At 40.9% G+C, this 21,954-nt stretch overlaps 1 protein-coding gene and 1 long non-coding RNA gene across 12 annotated transcripts in view; one reads left to right on the top strand and one right to left on the bottom strand.

The window, feature by feature from the left end:
- The window catches only part of LOC118393084 (nuclear receptor corepressor 2-like), a 186,188-nt gene that overhangs the window by 13,481 nt on the left and 150,753 nt on the right, over positions 1 to 21,954 (top strand). The window lies entirely within an intron of this gene.
- LOC127907252 (uncharacterized) lies at positions 6,581 to 20,338 on the bottom strand. The gene is made up of 3 exons (XR_008063898.1): positions 20,104 to 20,338; positions 13,555 to 13,701; positions 6,581 to 12,942 (listed from the first exon to the last, which is right to left on the bottom strand). It is a non-coding gene; the product is annotated as an uncharacterized LOC127907252 (long non-coding RNA).

Below are 21,954 nucleotides of genomic sequence, written 5' to 3'. Positions count from 1 at the left end.
TTTGAACGGAAGTATAATTCCACTTTGACATTATGTAATCCATTTTAACCTCTTGCTCCTACCTGACACGCAGGCGTCCCATCTAGACATCTGGAAATGCAAATGCGCTACGCTAAATGCTAATAGCACTTGTTAAAACTCAAACGTTCATTAAAATACACATGCAGGGTATTGAATTAAAGCTACACTCGTTGTGAATCCAGGCAACAAGTCAGATTTTTAAAATGCTTTTCGGTGAAAGCATGAGAAGCTATTATCTGATAGCATGTAACACCCCAGAAGACCCGCAGGGGACGTAAACAAAATAATTAGCATAGTCGGCGCTACACAAAACGCACAAATAAAATATAAAACATTCATTACCTTTGACCATCTTCTTTGTTGGCACTCCTAGATGTCCCATAAACACTATTGGGTCTTTTTTTCCGATTTAAATCGGTCCATATATAGCCTAGATATCGATCTATGAAGACTGTGTGATCAACGAAAAAAATTGCGTTTTATAACGTAACGTCATTTTTTTAAATTAAAAAAGTCGACAAACTTTCACAAAACACTTCGAAATACTTTTGTAATACAACTTTAGGTATTAGTAAACGTTAATAAGCGATCATTCAAGCTGTAACACACAAAACATTTTTTATATGGATTTTTTTATAATATATTTGTAATTCACTATTGTTGTAATTGTCATTATTAACAACAAACCTTTTTATTTGAATTTAATATAATACATAAATAAAATCTATTTAGTCTCATAAATAATGAAACATGCTCAATTTGGTTTAAATAATGCAAAAACACAGTGTTGGAGAAGAAATTAAAAGTGCAATATCTGCCATGTAAAAAAAGCTAACTTTTAAGTTCCTTGCTCAGAACATATGAAAGATGGTCGTTCAATATTCCCAGTTAATTAAGAAGCTTTAGGTTGTAGTTATTATAGGAATTATGACATGTCGAGTATTTCTCTCTATACCATTTGTATTTAATTCTTTCAGTGAAATACGGAACTGTTCCGGATTTTATCGAACGGGTGGCAACCCTAAGTCTAAATATTACTGTTACATTGCACAACCTTCAATGTTATGTCATAATTCTGGCAAATTAGTTTGCAACGAGCCAGGCGGCCCAAACTGTTGCATATACCCTGACACTGAACACAAGAGAAGTGACACAATAATGTTGCCTGCTAACGTGAATTTATTTGAACTAAATATACAGGTTTAAAAAAATATATACTTTTCTTGTATTGATTTTAAGAAAGGCATTGATGTTTATGGTTAGGTACATTTGTGCAAAGATTCCCAATAGCTAAGCTAGTTAACCTAGTAATATCATCAACTATGTATAGTTTGATGTTTTTTTTACAAGATACATTTAATGCTAGCTAGCAACTTACCTTGGCTCCTTGCTGCACTCGTGTAACAGGTGGTCAGCCTGCCATGCAGTTTCCTCGTAGCTTGCAGTGTCGTCGGCCATAATCGGTGTCCAAAAATACTGATTACCGATTGTTATGAAAACTTGAAATCATCCCTAAGTAATTGGCCATGTCGATTAATCAGTCGACCTCTACATTTTACCCCAGGCAATGCAGGATACTTTGTCTTTTGAAAATGGCATTGCAGCACTCCATTATTAATGGGTCGAAGCCCGTTATAAATTCATCTGTTTTTTTTCTCCATTCTTTATCTAGGCAAGGCTGTATGTTTTCTTGCACTAATACCCTGACTACACTGCTCGCATCGCAAGCGCAAGCATCTGTGTTGCCAAGGGCTAAATCGCACTGCAAGTCCTGTCTCTCCCATCTCCACATTGGTTTATAGAAGCAGGTACCCACGCGCCATCTCCTCATTAGTTATACCCACGTGGGTGATTGAAAGACGAACTGTTTTGCCGGTTGTCATATAAGTTCAAAGATAAAAAGGACTGGAAGGAGGAGAGATGACTAGAAACGATTCGGTTGACCGTTTTATGTGTGGATTAATTGTCGGAGTAGAGGATCTTGTGCATTTCAGGTGAAATAACAACTCAATGTTTATAGCCCAGGACAAATTAGCCTGCAACAGCAAGCTAGCTAAATAGGACAAATTAGCTAGCAAGTGCAAGTTAACTAGCTAAATTGCCATACATGTTTAATGCTTTTCGACCTGTCCCCAAATTAATGTCATTTGTTCAGAGTTTGTTTTGATATTTTAACCTGCGTGTTGTGATCGCATTTGGTGTAGGGGGACAAAATACATTTATGCACGATGGCGCACACGCACAGTCTGTTTGGGTTCTGTGTTAGGTTGATGTCAGTATTTGTGGAGGCATGTTTAATGGTTAGTGGCAGTGTCGTGTTTATGGTTTGCTAGAAGCTCTTGAGGTTATTGATTCTGAAATCAAATTTTCTTATCTGTTCTTCTTGAAAATGATCTGTCTGTCACTGTGGCAACAAACAATGGTTAAAGGCCCAGTGCAGTCAATACATTTGTCCTGTGTTTTCTATCATACTCTACAACAGCTGATGAAACTATCATTGTTTTTTTCAACCTGCAACTATCAGGAAATAACAATCTACACAGGACCTTCTATTAAGCAGGTTTGCATGGGCGGGAGTTTCGGCTTTCCATAGTGACATCACCATGCTGTAAATTGGTTTGGCTACATCAACTGAGCAGCAACCAATCCAGGAGCCTGCGGTCACAATGCTTCAATTCTCATGCCTATTACACAGTGAAGGCTATGGGGATCAGTGTGTGTGCACGCACGCACGCGCGCTGTCTCAAATATATTTTGGACAAAGTTGTGGAACTTGTTCCAAAAATGGGGTGTTTATGGTGGGCGCTCCTGAGGCTGGTCCAGGGGTTAATGAGGTCTGGCGGCAAGACTGATCCTAAGCCTGTCACTGTGTGGAGCTCACCAGGTCCAGAGCAGTATTTATGGAGAGGAGTTTTCACAAGAGCATTGCAATAGGCAGCATGTAATAAGTAGTTTCCATTTCAATGAAGTGGCTTTGCTGAAATTAAAAGCAAAGTAATTCAATTAGTGTGCTCTCTTTATGAATGTAGGCTACCTTTTGTGAGTTGTTATACTTAACACGGGACACACTTTTAACCCTTTCTCATAGTAGATGCCGGTGGTTGGTTGGTATCTCATTGAAAACAAATGCTTGTGGAAACTTTTCCTCACATTGTATGGGGCTGTAGTAGTTCTTCTCGTATCATACTTCACACAGTTTTCTGTTGTAATGCCATGCTAGCAAGTCAGTCTGCCGCTGGAGCAGTTGATACCTCAGCATCGGAAGGAAGTGAGAGCAGTGTGTAGCTTAGAACCCCTTAGAATCAGTTAGGCCTATTCCCCCCCCCATTTCTTCTTCAGTGTATTACTGTCTGTTACCTGGATAGGCCCATGTAATTGTCCCCCACAATGAAATCGGGGAGGGGACTGTGAATCTGTCTCCGTTTGTGTTCATTTATACGTTAGTCAATCTCAGACAGCACTGGCCCGATTTTTATGAAACTTGGGTGAATGATGTGTCTTGCTATAGAGAGCCTGCATTTATAAAATGACACCGATTGGCCCAAGGCGTGAGTTATAGTAATTAACTGAAATGTGTGAGTCACCAGAGAGGAAGAGGTGAAGCGAGAGGGACAACTGGGTCAAAAATCTCATCTCCAGCAGGTGGTGGTGTTATTTATTTATTTATGCTCACCAAGCAAGGTGTATTTATATGTATACAGAGGTTAATGAATGTGTCGAATTTGGTTACCACAATTGAATGGCTTATTTGCTACTTGTGGCTTATTTGATCGAGTAGAAGTGCTTAGGTTGTTAGGAGTGTAGGACACGTTACACCCCGGCAACTTTGAGAAAAACATCTTATATCGGAGTTGTTCCTGTTGGTCACACACGTATCTGCCCTCTCATTGGCTAAAATGGTCCCACCTCTGATCTTGCTGCCTCCCGACTGCCTTCTAGTCTGAGTACCAGTCTCATTAGCTAACATTCCACTCCTTGTCAATCCTTGTCATTGCCAAAAGAGTCTTTGACACATGACCGAGAGCACAGGGATTGGATTAGCTGAAGAGACTAGTACTCAGGCTAACTGACTTCCATTTTTTAAGACATTTATTTTCATTGTTAGAGCAGCCTTTTGAGTATTTGGTCAATCTAATGGATAATATGTGGTCACAAACTCTAACTGAAAGGTATTAGTCACACACAATATCTTAATTGGCCCAATGTGGGGGGGGGCGCAGCATCATTCGTGGGGGACGACATGTTTGTTGCCTTACTCTTGATGCATTCCACCTGTATCAAAATATCTTGTCATAAAGCAGCTATATCCCCCACACACACCTGTGACATCACATATCATGCAAATTAGGACTAGTCTCAGTGATGTGATTTGATGACATCCTCCTCTGTGAATTCAATCAATTCCAAATGTTAGCAGTTGATGGTGAAACACAAACTTGTTTTCATGACAGAGCCACAGACTTCTAGCCTGTGTACCAGTCTATTGAGCTGTCATTCCATGCCTTGCCACTCCTGATTTGCTAAACATGACAAAGCCATCAGGAGTTTGCAGGAGTGCAGAAACCCAGGCCTATAGACTTCTTCATATTCTTCAAATTTAGGATATAGCCTGTTAAGGCCTCAATTTGAATGAATCCAATGCAAATATAAAGCTGTACATTTGTTTACACAGACATGCCTTATTTGACTGTAAATATACCGGTTGTTTTGTCTCATTTATTATTATAATTTTTTATTTTTTTAAATGAATTTTCTCCCCAATTTCGTGGTATCCAATTGTTTAGTAGCTACTATCTTGTCTGTGCTAACCTTCTGTAGCACAGTTGGTAGAGCATGGCGCTTGTAACGCCAGGGTAGTGGGTTCGATTCCCGGGACCACCCATACGTAGAATGTATGCACACATGACTGTAAGTCGCTTTGGATAAAAGCGTCTGCTAAATGGCATATATATTGTCTCATCGCTACAACTCCCGTACGGGCTCGGGAGAGACTATGGTTGAAAGTCATGCGTCCTCCGATACACAACCCAACCAAACCGCACTGCTTCTTAACACAGCGCGCATCCAACCCGGAAGCCAGCCACACCAATGTGTCGGAGGAAACACCGCGCACCTGGCAACCTTGGTTAGTGCGCACTGCGCCCGGCCCGCCACAGGAGTCGCTGGTGCGCGATGAGACAAGGATATCTCTACCAGCTAAACCCTCCCTAACCCGGACGACGCTAGGCCAATTGTGCGTCGCCCCATGGACCTCCCGGGAGCGGCCGGTTACGACAGAACCTGGGCGCGAACCCAGAGTCTCTGGTGGCACAGCTGGCGCTGCAGTACAGCGCCCTTAACCAATGCGCCCCCTCTCATTTATTTTTAATTTATTTTTAAAAATTGACCATCTAGGCTAATTAAATGGGAAACATTTTGCTGTTGTTGAAGAGACACATACACACAGGTCATTATTGCTCATCTTTATCAAGGGTGTCAATCATTTCAGAACCCACTTTATGTGCACCACATCATTGCTCTCTCTTGCTCTGTTGTGTGAGCATCTTGGTAGCTGCCACTCAAATGACGAGGGGCTGAAGGTCTTTGGCTCGAACTCGAATTGCTAGGGGGCTGGCCCACGTGGGAGGTAAATGTAGGGAAAATGGCGCAGCACAGCTTCCAGAAAAACTCTCTCTTTCAAACTAGGGATTCTGTGGCTAATTGAGGTAAAAGTAATTCTGCTCATAGATTATGCATGTATGAACTACACATTGACACAACCAGCTCAAAGCAGGAGTTAAAAAAATACTTAGTAGTTGCCAAAGTTCTGGATCATGTATTTAAAAAGTTCCTAACTGTCAAATTATTGTTATTAAAAGTCTGATGGCAGTGGCTATGGTTGAATTGTTCTGTTTATTTGTTCTTGCGTTGATGCTGGACAGTTGGTTCTGGTTTCGGAGGACTCTGCCAATGCCGTCTCCCCTTCTCTGTGGTAGGAGATCAGTAGGGACTGGTCAGGCTGGTGTATGTCAGTGACCAATCTTATTACTGCTTGCTCTCTCCGTGACTGTAGTGGGGGAATGGTCAGTGGAATGTCTCTGTTTTTCTGTTAGCTTGCTTGCCTTTTTCTATACCCTGCCCAGGGTATTCTATACCCTGACCCTGTTCTATACCCTGCTGCTTCTTTGTGCAGCCCACCAGCAACACACTGGCATACTCCAGGCATGGTCGGTTCTGAGTCTTGCGATTTCCACAAGCTCATCATCAGTATATGAATATGTGTGAGAGAAAATAAGGGATTACAGTTCATTGTGTAATGGTGTGGGATGAGTGGATGATAGGGGTCTCATTCATAACCGTTGCATACATTTCTGCATGCACCATTACTGGAAAAGTGCATGCATACAAAAATATTTTGATTTATCGTTTTGGCGCATGTCATACAGACATGTTTCCCATTATAAATCAGACCTGTCGTAAAACTGTGGACTAGCATTACAATTCCACCTGGAAAACTCCCTCCATTCACCTTTTATGGTGATTCTAACTAGAGGTCGACCGATTTTATGATTTTTCAACACCGATGCCCATTATTGGAGGACCAAAAAAAGCCGATACCGATTATTCGGCCGATTTTATATATTTTTAATAATGACAATTACAACAATATTGAATGAACACTTTTATTTTAACTTAATATAATACATCAATCAAATCAATTTAGCCTCAAATAAATAATGAAACTTGTTCAATTTGGTTTAAATAATACAAAAACAAAGTGTCGGAGAAGAAAGTAGAAGTGCAATAGGTGCTAGAAGTGCAATAGGTGCCATGTAAAAAGGTTAAAGTTCCTTTCCTCAGAACATGAGAACATATGAATGCTGGTGGTTCCTTTTAACATGAGTCTTCAATATTTCCAGGGAAGAAGTTTTAGGTTGAGGTTATTATAGGAATTATTATAGGACTGTTTCTCTCTATACCATTTGTATTTCATATTCCTTTGACTATTGGATGTTCTTATAGGCACTTTAGTATTGCCAGTGTAACAGTATAGCTTCCGTCCCTCTCCTCGCCCCTACCTGGGTTCGAACCAGGAACACATCGACACCAGCCACCCTCGAAGCATCGTTACCCATCGCTCCACAAAAGCCGCAGCCCTTGCAGATTAAGGGGAACAACTACTTCAAGTCTCAGAGCGAGTGACGTTTGAAACGCTATTAGCGCGCACCCCGCTAACTAGCTAGCCATTGCACATCGGTTACACCAGCCTAATCTTGGGAGTTGATAGGCTTGAAGTCATAAACCGCTCAATGCTTGAAGCACAGCGGAGAGCTGCTGGCAAAACGCACGAAAGTGCTGTTTGAATTAATGCTTGCGAGCCTGCTGCTGCCTACCATCGCTCAGTCAGACTGCTCTATCAATTATCAAATCATTGACTTAATTATAACATAATAACACACAGAAATATGAGCCTTTGGTCATTAATATGGTCGATTCCGGAAACTATCATTTAGAAAACAAAACGTTTATTCTCTCAGTGAAATACGTAACCGTTCCATATTTTATCTAAAGGGTGGCATCCCCAAGTCTAAATATTGCTGTTACATTGTACAACCTTCAATTATGTACAATTCTGGCAAATGAATTACGGTCTTTGTTAAGAATAAATGGACTTCATACAGTTCCCAACGAGCCAGGCGGCCCAAACTGCTGCAAATACCCTGACTGCTTACACGGAACGCAAGAGAAGTGACACAATTTCCCTAGTTATAATAAATGCATGTTAGCAGGCAATATTAACTAAATATGCAGGTTTAAAAATATATACTTGTGAATTGATTTTAAAGAAAGGCATTAATGTTTATGGTTAGGTACACATTGGTGTAACAACAGTGCTTTTTTTCGAGAATGCTCTTGTTAAATCATCACCCGTTTGGTGAAGTAGGCTGTGATTCGATGAGAAATTAACAGGCACCATCAATTATATGCAACGCAGGACACGCTAGATAAACTAGTAATATCATCAACCATGTGTAGTTAACTAGTGATTATGTTAAGATTGATTATTTTTTATAAGATAAGTTTAACGCTAGCTAGCAACTTACCTTGGCTTCTTGCTGTCCTTGCGTAACAGGTGGTCAGTCTGCCACGCAGGCTCCTCGTGGAGTGCAGGTGGTTAGAGTGTTGGACTAGTAACCGGAAGGTTGCAAAAACGAATCCCCGAGCTGACAAGGTAAAAATCTGTCATTCTGCCCCTGAACAAGGCAGTTAACCGACCGTTTCTAGGCCGTCATTGAAAGTAAGATTGTGTTCTTAACTGTCTTGCCTAGTTAAATAAAGGTGTAAAAAAAAAAAAAAAATCGTCCACAATCCGTTTCCAAAATTACCGATTTGTTATGAATACTTGAAATCGGCGCTAATTAATTGGCCATTCCGATTAATCGGTCAACCTCTAATTCTAACGCCCTGTTTCTATAAGGAAGAGTAATGACAATTTTCTGTAGAGGTATGGGCAGAATGTTTAGATATTTTGCAGTGACTTTTAAAACTGACCATGCTGATGAAGTGAGGGCCTGTCCGTGCATTCTGCAAGATTGATTGTATATTCAAAACAATTTAAAAGTAGGCTAAACGCTACACCCCACAATTCTATGCAAATGACGGGTTGTTAACAGTATGGGTAGGAATTGTTGACAGTATTTTTAAAACCGCGCTGCCTTGAAATACATAAAGCTTATCTATTTACTAGGCTGTCTAATTAAACTAGAGATGTGCATGGTAAGAATATGAACCCATCACAGCCAGAAAAAGTGAGGAATTTGTTCTGCAATGGTTATTTAAATAGAATAAATATGAAAAAGATTCCTGTCTCATTATTTTAGATTCTAAAGGCTCTATTCAATCTGGATCACTGAAGCGTTACGCACTATATATGTAAATCAGATTTCCGATTGAGCCGACATGCATATGCAGCTTCTACCTTGAACATAGTCTCCCCGACCGCAGAAACACTGCCTTTTTAATTGTCAATCGTGCTATGAAGTGGATCTTTAGCACTACGGATTAGGTAGAGCCCTAAAAATAAAATGCATAGATTTTCACTCTTCTGGCAAATGGCTGCATTCTTGTTAATGTTTTCCTGTTTTTGTTATTTTATAAGGTTTTCATCATATCACCCATTTGCACAAAATACTTACTTGCCATCTTGCAATACAATATTTTAACAACTAGCAGATGTGCGTAGTCATTGTCTAAAGTTTGTGGAGAGGTTCAAATAAAAATAAATAAATGCCAACTTTTGCGTGAACTAAAACACACACATTTTGGTGGGGGTACGTTTTGTATGTACGCACAGTTTTTTATGTGGTCCCTGATCCTGATGTGTCTCATCAATGATACCCCTGGCCTGTGATGGATCAGAGGAAGGCTGAGCTACTTCAGCTATGTCTTCTCTCACTGTCAAATCATCACAGGTGGCCTGATATCCTACCTTGTCTGCAAATGGGATTCAAATGGAATATCCTGATTTTAGTTCTCAGAGAATAGCCTACATCTATGACGTCTCAAGCAGTAAGTCCAAGTAATGCACATCAAATACAGGCAGTAAAGAGCTGTCATGAGGAGCAAACAGGGGCACTCAGGGGTTTCAGAATGTAGCCATACAGAAGCATTTGAATAATTGATCTGTAGAGAAGAGGAACCAGATCAGGAGACTGACCTGTTTTAGTTTCTCCCCCTCCTGTATAGAGAGCTGAAGATGGCAACACAGCATGGTAGCAACACAACATGGCAGCAGCACAAAATGGTAGCTGCACAAAACATTGTACAAACATTATTGGGCACAGACAACTGCACAAAGGTCAAGAAAGTAGAGACAACAATACATCACGCGAAGCAGCCACAACTGTCAGTAAGATTGAGTCTTTGAATGAAGAGATGGAGAACCCAGGGATGTGTGTGCTTTGGGAACCTTTAATTAACAGAATGTGGGCGGCAGAATGGGTGTTGTATGTGAAGGAGGAGTATGCATAACTTCTTGTAGTAGGCATTATAGAAAATTAACACAGGTCTCATAAACAATCTCTCAAGCACAAGCCTACGTGCTAGTGAGTGGCCAGCTAATCTTTATTTTTTCAAGTTAAGCCAACTTGGATCTATTTGCTACCTAACAAGGCAGAACAATCTCCGACTGTTTGAACAGCTAGCCTGTCCACTTTGTTCAGATGTTGAAATCAAGTGGCCAACCTTATTTCTTAGCATGAGAATGAGTTACCAATTCCTTATATATAATTGTGTTTTATGCTTATTGTACATTTGATAAAACACAGACTAGACAGCTAGTATAACAATCTTTGGCTAAAATGCTGCAAGCTGTGCGCACAATAAACTGAGAAATTTTCCAGAATCACTGTTCATTATGTTCTAGTGGTTCCGTGTAATTTGAGCAGTTGAGACATTAAAGGTTATTGTTAGAAAGGTTAACTTCTCTATTACAGTAAAATGTCTCAATGTGTTTGTGTCAATATGACTGATTCTGTTGGACCAATCCTCAAATGCAAATGGCAAGTTGAAACCGTTTGCCAAAGAAGTGATCTCTCATATTTGTTGTTTGAGTGGCAGGGAGAGCTTTCCCTCGCCAAAATCATCTGTCCAAAGTAATCCCAATGCGTTTCTATGGGTTTATTTGGGACCTAAGCTTGTCGCCTGCCTTCCTGCCTTTGGGACAACCATTCCCGTTGTTTGGGGCGGAGACATGAGCATCTCGTCATTATATACGGATCTATGGTGTAAATGTATTCTTGCGATACAGGAAAAAAAAAATTTGCACCCCTTGGTTTCTGTTACTTATAGATGATTTGGATATGAAGCGCAAAAATGCTTATTTAGGTACAATTGACTTGCATTGGATGTGCCACAATTGCTAAAAAGTTTGCATTTGAAACAGTGGCCAGGTAAACATAACCAAAGTGTGTGTTTTTGTCATACCTCGTCCATAGACTGCTTACAGGATAAGAAAACAAAATTGTATTTATTGTAATTTGGGTCAACTACCTCTTTAACATGGGACGGGGTTCTTTAAAAACAATCACCTAATAACAGGAACAGCACCATGTAGTGGTCAGAACCTGGTAATATGAGGATGTAGAATGGGGCATAAACAACTTCAATTATTAATTTCTATGAACAGGGGAAGAATTAGATAGGATGAAGAAACAATACTCAGGGCCACTGCTCCAGACTACTTGTCAAACATAGAGATCTGATACTATATACTCATTGTTGGGGTCGGTTTGGTGTGGGGTACGGGGAGGTCTGTGTGTGGGTTTTTGCAATTCTTTGGGTTCCTCATGTGGTCCCGTGTAGCTCAGTTGGTAGAACATGGCGCTTGCATCGCCAGGTTTGTGGACTTGATTCCCACAGGGAAAAAGGTATGAAAGTGTATGCACTCCCTACTGTAAGAACATGTGCTAAATGACTTAAATGTAAAATGTCTTACTCATTGTTAGAAAAAAGTTTGGTCTAAATCAGATGTTAGTACTATAATTATTGAATAATATATGAATCCTATATATTAAAATGGCCAGTTTGGGTGCAATCAATTAGCTTCATTTCTCAGAGAAAAATATATTTTTCAACAAAGGAATGTTGCAGAAATGCTTATCTGTTTCTAACTACAGAAATGATTTCAGAACTATTTGAGATTGTGGGTTTCATGGCTTGCTGAAATGACATGGAACGACCCTTAGGAGATCTTTGGAAAGTACAAGGAGCGTATATTTGGTCTGGGTGGATATGCATCATTATAAACTGGGTGGTTCGAGCCCTGAATGCTGATTGGCAGACAGCTGTGGTATATCAGTCCGTATACCATAAGTATGAAGAAAAATGTATTTTTACTGCTCTAATCACATTGGTAACTAGTTTATAATAGCAATAAGGCACCTCTAAGTTTGTGGTAGATGGCCAATATACCACGGCTAACGGCTGGGTTCAGGAATGTTGCGTCGTGCATAAGAACAGCCCTTAGCCGTGGTATATTGGCCATATACTACACCTCCTCGGGCCTAATTGCTTAATTATACAACGGGTGGGTCTATTTCTGGATGCTGATTGGTTAAAACTGCATTCCAGCCAGTGTCTATTCCACAAATTCCCACTGGCTAAAGCTATGTTGTTGAAATGCCTATTGACTCCATATCCATATCACTGCGCAATCCACAGTCTCATCAGCCCAGCAAGGCAATTTATAAACTTGATCTCCACTTTAAAAAGTATCTAGACATTTAGACTAGCATTTGGTTTTCAACAGCGGAGACAGTGTATAAACCTTGCTGCCTGTCTCTCCGTCATTTGCAACAATGTGTCAATATTGAAATTCGATCTCCAGATGTCCCATATTAATGAACGATTCGGGATGAGACAGGCAGCTTTTCTCAGCCAGTTGAAATCATGAAACAACTGGCATCATTTTTAGGGATATATACAACGAAATGTCAATAGAAGACAGCTTAACAAATGCAAATGCAGCTGCTTTGGTGTTAATCTGGCTGCACTGTTTGATGTGACTAAGTTAGCCATAGTTTGCTAGCTAGCAAGCAAGGGATAAGAACGTTGCCAGCCAGTATGGCAATGTAACATTTAGATCGAACGACTGGGTTGAGTCCATAGTAGTTGAGGCTGGTGACTTGAACAATTGAGGAGGATGGGAGACCCACAGTATAGGCGTGGAACGCACAGAGACTACAAACTGTATTTCAAAAACGTGTACTTTAACCTGAAGCATTTAATAAAGACATTTAAAGTACAATATTATTGGGAATGCGAGGGCTACTTACAGTGTTGGAAAGGGATCACAGCAATGACTGAATGAGGGCATGAGGCATAAATTGAGGTGTTCAGAGGCTTGACCAGTGCAGGACAGGATTTGACTGGGAAGACAAACTATAAGACAACACACCCCACAGTTAGACAAAAGAGCTGAGAATGAGTTAGTCTAAGCAAGGAGTAAAATCATTGACGTGTAATAATGGAGACTTACATTTCCCTCACTAACTTTAAACATCAGCTATCTGAGCAGCTAACCGATCACTGCAGCTGTACATAGTCCATCTGTAAATAGCCCACCCATTCTACCTACCTCATCCCCATATTGTTTTTATTTACTTTGCTGCTATTCTGCACACCAGTATCACTACTTACACACCATCATCTACTCATCATCATCTGCTCATCTATCACTCCAGTGTTAATCTGCTAAATTGTAATTACTTTGCTACTATGGCCTATTTATTGCCTTACCACCTCATGCCATTTGCACACACTTTATATAGACTTTCTTTTTTTCTATTATGTTATTGACTGCATGCTTGTTTATTCCATGTGTAACTCTGTGTTGTTTGTGTTGCACTGCTTTGCTTTATCTTGTCCAGGTCGCAGTTGTAAATGAGAACTTGTTCTCAACTAGCTTACCTGGTTAAATAAAGGTGAAATAAAAATAAATAATGTGATTGACTCTACATACAGTAATGAGAGAACATTGATTGGGGTACTCACAGTGCTTTGAGGGGAAACATTCAACGTGCCAGTGGATGAGCGGGCGCATGAGACGCTGTGCCTTCTGTTCATGTCAGGAGAAAGTTGACAATGGTAGTGGAGTGGAGTAGTCATCACCTCTTAATCAGGGAACAGGAGGGGACTTAGCTGGAAATATAAATAGCAGATACATTCCATTACAGCTGCTCCATCGTAGGTTTGGACAACGAGTTTCTCTATGAACTTAAACTCAGACATCTCAACATTCATAAAGTCAAACAAACTGTGCATCTCGTCCACTTGACACATTAAAGTAGCCCAAGAAACGTTCCTGAATAAAGCCCTGATCATCCACATACCTGACGATAACTGACAACTGCAAGCAGACTGGTGCAGGTCCCAGAGCAGTGGGGCAATTTTTAACAGGCAGATCAAACTGAAATATTGTCTTGTTTTCATCCGATATGGCATGTCAGATTTCTAATGTTTAGGTGTAGCCTAGGCTGCTGCAACATTTGTCATGAGTTTTTGCTTGTGCCTGTCCGGAGTGATTGTTATTTTTTTCAAATAAATACTGGAGGAAAGTGGAAAACCAACCTGAGCGCTTGTGAAAAACGGCGCTGCGTCAACCTTTCTTTAATATAGCTTCCATCGCATCATCCATTAAAAGTTATCAAATCATTTGGAATTGTTTTCAACATCCCAGAAAAAACAGTCGAACGTTCCATATGTTCAGCAAGGAAAGCTTCATAACGTTCAGTTACCTCTTCAAGCTCTGTAGCTGCCCTTGTTGGCGGAACTTTCCCTCTCGTCGTGTCTTCCTAAAAGCAAATTCTTACATGCCCTGCTTTTGTTTTTTTGTTTAGCTGAACGATCAATGTTCTTCAGGTCACTGAACCTACCTTTCGACCAAAGCCCAGACTTTCCAAAAAGCAGATAAGGGCAGCAATACAGGCGGCCTGATGAAAGGGTTATATACTTTTGGTTCAAGTTAGTATTGAACGCCCTCACCTTTTTCATCTGCCTATATGAAACTGTTCTCAGTCAGAGGTCGACCCTTGCTTTTAATTCACACCTTTTCCGTGTACCCCAGAGAATGAAAGGAGTTCCTACACAGAAAGGCCATTCTACCATTCTGCCGGAGAAAACTGCACACTCGTGCTGGTAGTAAGCTAGCTACTGAAGTTTGCAAAGCAAATGTAAGTAAATTGCACTAACTGAACGCAAAAATAAAGTTCTAAAACCAAGAAAACAATTTATAATATACCTCCTCTGTCTCCTGTAATTTGAAAAAAGTCATTTGAATGGAATAATATCCAAAAAATGCTGAACTACATTTACATTTACATTTAAGTCATTTAGCAGACGCTCTTATCCAGAGCGACTTACAAATTGGTGCATTCACCTTATGACATCCAGTGGAACAGCCACTTTACAATAGTGCATCTAAATCTTTTAGGGGGGGTGAGAAGGATTACTTATCCTATCCTAGGTATTCCTTACTACCATTCTTCACTCATAATCTCTATTCAACAATGTCACCAAGCCTCCCAACGCATAGAACCTCCATAATGCTCTGTGGCACAATCCCAATACAACTCACTCGGTTCGTTCTCTGATCCTAATTCTGTGATTGGATGGACAACATGTCAGTTCATACTGCAAAGCTTTGATTGGTTGGAGGACGTCCCCCGCAAGTGATCATAATCACCATGTATGTCTATGGAAGGGGGTGAGGCTTACGAGCTTTCTAGGTTTTGTATTGACGTCAATGTACCCAGAGGAGGACGGAAGCTAGTGGTCCTCCGGCTTCACCATGGTGCTACCCCAGACAGTGCTGTTGAAGTTTCTGTAGACCTTCATTGCAAAACAGTGTATTTTAATAAATTATTTGGTGACATATGAATATATTTAGTATAGGAGCCTAAACTGGTCCATAGATGCAGAACAAAAAGACTTAACGATTGGGTCGCGTCTCTGGCAACCGAACCATTTAGAATGAATGACCAGCTGGCTTGGGTATTTACCCTAGATTTCTGTCAGGGACTATATCTCATGGAAGGAGGAAACAGTATGAAGAAATTCATCCCAAAAATATTTTGGTGAAAATATGTCAATTATTATTTGAATATTTTGGTAAACCATTGTAAAAAAGGCATAATTCCCTCGAAGCCGGTGTTTGGAGGATATATTGGTACGGTTTGCCGGCCCAACCCCCATGCCAATGTGTCCTCGAAACACTGTCTTCTTGGGCATTGTCACGTGTGTGTGTGTGTTTAGTAGGGCTATGTGATGGGTCTTAGCTTCTTTACTGTGTATTGGTGGAATGTCTGTGACACCATGGTTACTGGGATTCATAGTTGGCTGTTGGGGGGGTTCTTATGTAATCCACAAAGGTTGGCTCAGACAGGAACAGGGAGGAAATCTAATACTAGCTTTGCTCTGCAGCCTGGATACAGCTGGACAAGCACATCTGGAGGTACAGGCTTGCCACTCACTGGCCCAAGAACAGCTCTCCTCTCCACTTATTTTGTCTTTCAGAAATGTTCCACATTGTCAATAAGGTTGTGGGACAGTAATTAGTCCAGGTTTTTGTATTAACATTGGGTTGTAGTCATTTTCCAGTCGTAGCTAGTTACTTTTAATGTAACAGGACCAAACACAGGAATATTGATGTGTGCGACTGCCAGGAGTAAATACAGCCTGTCTGTCAAATGTTGGACTACTCCAGATTTGTATGCACTGCAGTCCTATTTGCTCTAACACAGTTAGAACAGTCATGGATTTCTTAATTATCGTAGCTTATTGCTCAACACACCAGTAAAGAGAAAACGATGAAGCAATATGTTTGCTGAGTTCTGCAATGTGAAAGCCGATTCATGAGATCGAGCCTAGCTGGTGCGACCACTGAAATTCTTGTGTGAACATGAGGGAATATGCGTCTTCTGTCTGATGCAGAATGAGATGTGACAGCCAGTGGCTTAGGGAGGTGTTTCCACCAGTCTCTCACAATATGGCCATTGTTGTTAGTGTGTATGTGGGTGTTGACACTTCTCTGGCAGCCTCATGTTAACGGTTGTATGCTGTGGGGTGACAGCAGATTCATATCCTGTCTGAGAGATGAACATGGGTTAATTTGGGATGTTGCAGGTGATGGAACTACTGTTTGAATATCTCCCACATGTCTTCACTGCTACTGCAAAATACCTGACAAAGTTTCATTTCCCCTGTGTTCGTCATCTTGTTGATTTATTCTCTGTCCTGTCTGAGAGATGGACATGGGTTAATTTGGGATGTTGCAGGTGATAGAACTACTGTTTGAATATCTCCCACATGTCTTCACTGCTACTCTGTCCTGTCTGTCTAATTGGTTGGTACTGTAGAACCTCATTATTTGACCATTCTTACATGCCAGGGATTTTTTTAGATTTCTCTCTTAATATGAAAGTGTTTTTGTGTGGGACTAGTCTGGCAGATAGCTAGGTAAAATTGAGGAAAGCTCTTGGTTATTTTGTCAATTCTGCTTAGAGATACTTTACATTGCTACGGCCTGACCACATCCAATAAATAAAAGTATGCTGCCTGGAATCAAACCATACATTTACAAAATTTAAGTCAAACAATTGTCCATCTCTGTCAAACTGTAGTAGCATATATACGTTTATAATCATAGTGGTGTGTTTGAAATCACATGCCTAGGCTATACATATGAAAAAATAGTCTACAATGGGTGTAGGCTGTGTACGGTTAGCTCAATTCACGCATTGTATTATCTAGCTTAGGCGACTTGCTAATATTGTGCTGTCCTCCCAGACCCAGGCTGCTTTCTCTACAAAACATCTTCTGGCAGAGCATAACACTTTTCTCGGAGACCACACCTTTAAGAAGTTTCCATGGAGCAACAGAAGTTTTTACTGGATGTTGTGCTCATGCTATTTCCTCTCTCCCTCTCCCTATGGTGTCTCTGATTAGCCTACCATTGGCATCCAATTATCAAGAAGTTGGCCTGTAGAAATGACTTATTTGAAACAACAATGACATCTTTATGAATACATGTAGCCTACTGTAGCACTGCCGTTTAAGTGTAATAATGTCACTCAGCTCAGTAGGTGCTTTGTTTTCAATATTAGGGTTTGCCCTGAGTTATAGGCTGTGTTGGCAATAGTTAATCTGAAAGTTCAGTACATTTTGGGTGTATGATCTTTGATAAACAACTGGGTCAAAGCGGCTTGGAATTGGGAGTATTTAGTGTTCCATGGTGTCTGACCCAGATCCAGTGCTTTACCATAGAGATTGACCTTGTTCTGGCACTCTGACCTCAAAAAACATCCAGGGACCATGAGCACTGAAGGTTCAGTAGGTTAATTGCTTGGCTTTGTTTTCATGTCAGTGGTGAGAAAGGGGGATAGAGTGAGTCCGGTTTTGCACCCAAAACAAGCCTTCAGTGCAAGCTGTCCCAGCAGCAAGAAGTTATTTGTTGGATTTCAACAAGTCCTCTAACACTGCCGGTAACAGTCTTTGGAAACGTTGAAAGAAAATGTGTTGGTTTCTTAGGAAGGAGATGAAGGCAATGATATGCTGTTTCATGTGGCCAGCTGTGTGCTCACATTTCCTCTGAGTGTGGGAAAATAGATGCTTGGAAGGTTGCTTCATACCATGTTTTTAAGTCTACAACTACATTATGAGCAGATTAACACAATTACGTGTCATTGTTCTCTGGTAATCGTGTGCCAATCAAGAGTATAAGTATTACACGTGTGTGTGTGTGTCAGAGAGCGACGCAATTGCCTCTGGCAGGGCCCTTTGGTAATGAGGATTCAGAGAGATAAATCCTTATGAGACCTGACAGGGTGCCACATTCCTGGCCTGAGAGTCCTAGCAGCCCCCTTCCCCTCTCAAGGGTTCTACTTTACACACTTCTGAAGCGGTTACCAAACCAACTGGTTTACATTTCACTCATCTGCCTTCTCTCAATAGTAGTAATTGAAGTTTTTTTCCTTTGTCGTAGTGGGAGCTTATTGTGTAATTATGAGTGTGAGATAAAGATGATGTCTAGGAACAGTGCTTGATTGTTTATTAGCTACACTACATGACCAAAAGTACGTGGACACTTGCTCGTCGAACATCTCATTCCAAAATCATGGGAATGAATAGGGAGTTGGTCCCCACTTTGTTGCTATAACAGCCTCCACTCTTCTGGAATTTCCACTAGATGTTAGAACATTACAGCAGGGACTTGCTTCCATTCAGCCGCAAGAGCATTAGTGAGGTCGGGCACTTATGTTGGGCGATTAGGTCTGGCTAGCAGTCGGCATTCCAATTCATCCCAAAGGTGTTTGATGGGGTTGAAGTCAGGGCTCTGTGCAGGCCAGTCAAGTTCTTCTTCCACACTGATCACTATTTATTGGGGCAGGTAGCGTTCTCCTGGCATCTGCCAAACCCAGATTTGTCCTTCGGGCTGCCAGATGGTGAAGCGTGATCCCTTCATCCAGAGAACGTGTTTCCACTGCTCCAGAGTCCAATGGCGACGAGCTTTACAGCATCCAGCCGACGCTTGGCATTGCACATGGTTATTTTAGGCTTGGGATTCGCCTGTGCGGCCATTGAAACCGATTTCATGAATCTCCCGACGAACAGTTATTGTGCTTACGTTGCTTTCAGAGGCAGTTTGGAACTCGGTAGTGAGTGTTGCAACCGAGGACAGACCATGTTTACACGCAATGCGCTTCAGCACTCTGCTTTCTTGTTCTGTGTGCTTGTGTGGCTTACCTCTTCACGGCTGTGCCGTTGTTGCTCCTAGACATTTCCACTTCATAATAACAGCACTTACAGTTGACCGGGGCAACTCTAGCAGGGCAGACATTTGACAAACTGACTTGTTGTAAAGATGTCAACCAATGACGGTGCCACTTTGAAAGTCACTGAGCTCTTCAGTAAGGCCATTCTACTGCCAATGTTTGTATATGGAAATTGCATGGCTGTGTGCTCGATTTTATACACCTGTCAGCCACGGGTGTAGCTAAAATAGCCAAATTCACTAATTGGAGGGGTGTCCACATACGTTTGTATATTTATACAGTGTATTTGTAATCCGGGCTTTCCAAATAGGCTAGGCCTATTTCCTGTTCCTATGTGGAAGAGGACATCAACCAGAGACCTGATCATACATGACGTTTTGTTAGAGACTATTAATAAAATAAAGCAGTTAAATTAAGATGGTTTTTACCAGATGAGCTGGAGTAATGAAAATATTACTATTATTATTATTATTATTATTAATAAACAGGATTAATTAACAGGAGTAGGCCTATAGCAAGATGCATTCATGTAAGCAACGTTTTTACAGATGCAATGACGAAAAAATCAGATAATGAAAATGCCTCTGGTTCAAACAAATATGCATCATGTAGCCTTAAAGGTCAACACACTGGCATGGAATAGGACATTTATTTAATTTGTCATTTGCTATGAATCGACAGTACAAAGCTCTAGCTGGTTCCTTGAAATGTTTTCCACAAGTCTTGCGTTGGCTACTATTAGAGAAAAGATAAATGTAAAATGGACAAATACCTGACACAGTCTTCGAAAGCTTGACAGATCTTGTCACTGTCTTTCTCCACAGATATGACTGGCTCATATGCTTCCAGAAGAATCAAGCCATTTTTGGAAGTCATGCTCCTATTTTCCATCTTGGCAGAACTAGCCTGTATAGGCCCGGTATTTGTGTGTAGGCTTGCATTAACAAAGCCATTCCTAAATTGGATAGGAAGGAAGTCACAGAGATGAAATACAGGCTAGTGTGTAACGCAGGTTCACTGCAGCGTTGTAGGAGTGAAGCCAGATAGATCGAGCAGGGGAGAGCGAGTGGGAAGGGAGGGGAGCTGGAGCATTACTGGGGTGACTGAGTTCATTCGCAGTGTTGGCAGTGAGCCAGTGGCTTGCCTGTGGTTGTCTGTAGCAATGCCAGTGCATGTGTTTAGCCTCCTGTCTGGAAGTCCTTGCTCAGTGTTTGTCAAAGCTTATTCATTGTATCGCTCGCTTATTTTGATTCAATGTTTTTCCCTAAAGGTCTTGTGACTGACTTCAAACTACCCCCCCCTCTGGGAATCTCTGTGTATGTTCATCAAAAAGAGGAGACTGAAGAGGGAAGCTTATCTCAGCCCTCTGTCTTGTTTGAGTTTTTCTCAGCTCTTTGTTGAGCTCTTTCTCCTTATAGGGCTGATGGGAGGTGGTGTTTTTTCTAGGGTTGGGCAGTATCCTGATTTTCATATGGTCATACCGTCCTTCTTTCATGACTGGATTTACGGTATTATCGGTTTAGTACACAAGGGGCCGCCAAAAAAAGCCTCAAAAAAGCCCATTGGTCATTCATTGCCAGAATGCTAACAAAATAAGCACAAGTAATAGCGGATTTCCATTGGAGGCTGGTAGCTAAATGTGCTAACGAGTGCAAAAAAATAATACATATACAGTGCATTTTGGGAAGTTTTCAGACCCGTTCCCCTTTTCCACATTTTGTTACATTACAGCCTTATTACCTGGTGCGGCCTACAGTGGTTCCTCCTTTAAAAGTTGCGAGCTTGCACCGCGGGACTTAGAGGTACCCAGCTTCACGGCTTCATTGCTCCAGGCCACCATAAGGGGGAGTTAGAGCACTCATGCATTTGGGTCCCAAGGTTTTTATATGACCAATCATATCGAGTGGTTCCAATGACAAATTTTGACGCGAGCCACCCTTGTCTTGTAGCGTTCTTCAACAAAGATGGCTGACAAAACATTACTGTGGAACCAGATTTAAGTTATAACGTCATAACGAGTAAAGCAGAAAATGTACAATTGAGAGGAATATATTAGTTCATGTAGTTAATGCAAACGTTTGTGCATATTTTTTGTCATAAAGTTAACTTGCTAAATAGCGATTTCATAAATTATCTGACGAGCTAACATTAGCCAGCTAGCTAGTGTTAGGAGAATGAATTTGTAATTTGTGTTGTTTAATGCTTTAGGGACTCCTGAGAACCAGCAAACCATGCTGTCGTCTTGTGAAACGGTGGATGTAAAGAATCTATCTAGCTAAAGCATTTACTGCAAATTGAAAGTTAAATTGTATAAGCTTGAATTGCAATGCAGCTGAAGTAACATAGCTAGCTAACTATTTACTTGCTTATTTTGTAGTGGAGGATAAAAAGGACTGTATGCCTATGGATGTGTAGCTAGCTACAGTATGTAGCAGATCTGTGTATGGACCCTAAAACTTTAAGTTCTGAACTAATATTCACACCAATCTATGAACCTCAGCTATCATAGTTGTTGTATCAACCTCAAATCTGAATGGCATTAATGAAGCCTATGGATAGAGTAGAATATAATAACTTTATTGTGTCAAGGATGCAAGTCCTATATACTGTAGTTATTACCACG

The sequence above is a fragment of the Oncorhynchus keta genome, chromosome 14 (assembly GCF_023373465.1).
Source record: "Oncorhynchus keta strain PuntledgeMale-10-30-2019 chromosome 14, Oket_V2, whole genome shotgun sequence".
NCBI classification, from domain to species: Eukaryota; Metazoa; Chordata; class Actinopteri; order Salmoniformes; family Salmonidae; genus Oncorhynchus; species Oncorhynchus keta.
Note: the sequence above shows the minus strand (reverse complement) of the source record. Positions and strands in the feature narration are given on the sequence as shown.